Source organism: Microtus ochrogaster, chromosome 2 (genome assembly GCF_000317375.1).
Source record: "Microtus ochrogaster isolate Prairie Vole_2 chromosome 2, MicOch1.0, whole genome shotgun sequence".
NCBI lineage: Eukaryota > Metazoa > Chordata > Mammalia > Rodentia > Cricetidae > Microtus > Microtus ochrogaster.
The window spans coordinates 57,934,457-57,936,930 of NC_022010.1; positions in this window are offsets into that span (position 1 = coordinate 57,934,457).

Genomic DNA, 2,474 nt, shown 5'->3' on the forward strand with positions numbered 1-2,474 from the left:
CTTAGAAAGAGCTCCATATCTTAGCTGTTGTAAATACTCCAATAGCAGCACTTACTAAAATGTCCACTTTGTCCTATTTGTGATGTTATCATTATCACACCCAAAGCCCTAAGTTAAATACTAACAGTTTATTATTTTTCTTTTATTCTTTTGATTTATTTCTTTATCTATTGGCTAATATAACACTTTTAAGTTATGGGAACTTTTAATGTATTTGAATTGCTCCAGTAACTTTTTCTTTATTCCTATGTAAAATTCATTATGATTGCTTATTTCTCTGCTCCAATTTTCCTTCTCGGGTAAAGCATTCTAGTTTGTTTCTACAAAAAAAAAATACCTCATAATCAAATTAAGTTTTAAAGTGACAAAAGATGGGCACTAAGTAGTGTTTATACTGTAACTGCTTTAATTTTTCAGTTTATTATATTTACTACTTATAGGAATATTGATTTATGATGTTGATCAACCTTAAGAGACGTTTATGTCTTCATATAATATTTTTAGGTAAAGTTCAGTCAGCGTGTTTTATATTGCTATAATGTAGTTTTGCTTTGTTGTTGTTACTCTTTTGAGGTATCGTCTCTATAGTCAAAGCTGAACGTAAACCCCAATCTCCCTGCCTCTACTCCCCATATATGGAAAAACAATCTGTATTACCACATTGAATTTGTCTATTGGATATTTATAGGGTGTGACCTTCTTCTGCATCATATCATTTGTTTTTGACTTGCATATTTGACGATAATGTATTTTGCATGTTAAATTTATGGTTGGTTTTCTTTTTTAAATTGTTTCATTCTAGGTAGGTTAACCACCATTTCTTTCAAATGTTCTAGATATTATCACTTATGAAGTATTCTAATGACCCTAATATTACAAAAGGCCACCAGGACTTATGAAATGTCTACTAGACATGGGTCTCAATGTCTATGAAGAGTACCTGTTAAAGCAATACAAGCAAAGAAAGCCTCAATATAAAATTGCTGTCTGGAAGGTAACTCAGGCAACAACAGAGTGCAGGAAATGAACAGTGATCAACAAGATTATTAACAACAGAGCCACTAGATATAAAGCTTTGATTTTCTTCAACAAAAGGAAAATGTTACAGAAAGTTAACAGCTGAACATTTTATGGGAAATCTTATTTTATTTTAAAGTTGATATGATTCTCATATATATTAGATAAAAAAATATGTATTTTTATAGACTTGAAAGTGCAATATATTTTTTAGAATAGCCACTAAAAATAAATAGTAGAAGGATATCTAAGGCTTTCTTATAGGAAAGTGTCATATATCACCAGGCAGACCCATGTTTTCTCCTTAGGGACATCCCTGGCCTTGTGGGTCTCATTGTTCTGCTCAGTCTGTCCTGGCACTGGGCAGAACCATACTTCCTCCTCAGAGCCTGTGTGTGGGTCCCTTTGCCCCCCTGAGTCCCTCATCTGATTTTATTTTTTAATGGCTCATTAAAGTTTCATTGCGTAAATGTACCACAATTTCTTTATCCATTAATCTGTTGAGGAACATCTTGGTTGTTTCCAGTTTCTATTATGAATAGTGTTACAATGAATATGGTTGTGCATGTATCACTTTTGTAGAATGAATCACTTTTTGAGTATATGCTCAACAATGATACATTGTATTGGGGTACATTTATATCACACCTCCTTCTTTTACAGAACCACCACACTGATGTCCATAGTGGTTCTACATGTTTGTAGTCCCACTAGCAATAAATGAATATTTATTTTACCACACATCCTTCCCAGAATGAACTGTTACTTATTTTGTTGATCTTAGTCATTATGATAAGTGGAAATATGAAATCTCTTCAGAAGAGTTTGGATTTATATTTCCTGGATGGCCATGACTGTTTGAACATCTTTAAATATTACTCATCCATTTGATTTTCCTCTTCTGAGAATTTTCTGTTTATATGTACACACAATTTACAATTGGGTTATTTCTTTTCTTGATGTACTGGGTTTTTTTTAGTTCGTTATATATTTTGGATATTAAACCTCTATAATATTTGTAGTTGGTAAAAATTTCCAATTCTGTAGGTTGCTGCTTCATCTGAATGTCAGGACCCTTTGCCATGTAGAAGCTTTTCAGTTTTATAAGACCCAATTTATTTATTGTTGATCCTAGTGGCTGTTAACCATGATCTATTAAGAATATCTTTTCCTATGCCAATGCATTTAAGGCTATTCCATCTTAAAAGCATCCCATAGATGCAGGTTTGTTTCAACATACAAAAATCTATCAATGTAACCCATCATATAAATAAACTGAAAGAAAAAAACCATATGATCATTTCAAATGCTGAAAAAGCATTTGACAAAATTCAACATCCCTTTATGATAAGATTAGGGATACAAGGGTCATACCTAAATATAATAAAAGCTATTTATACCAAGCCGACAGCTAACATCAAATTAAATGGAGAGAAACTCAAAGCCATCCCACTAAA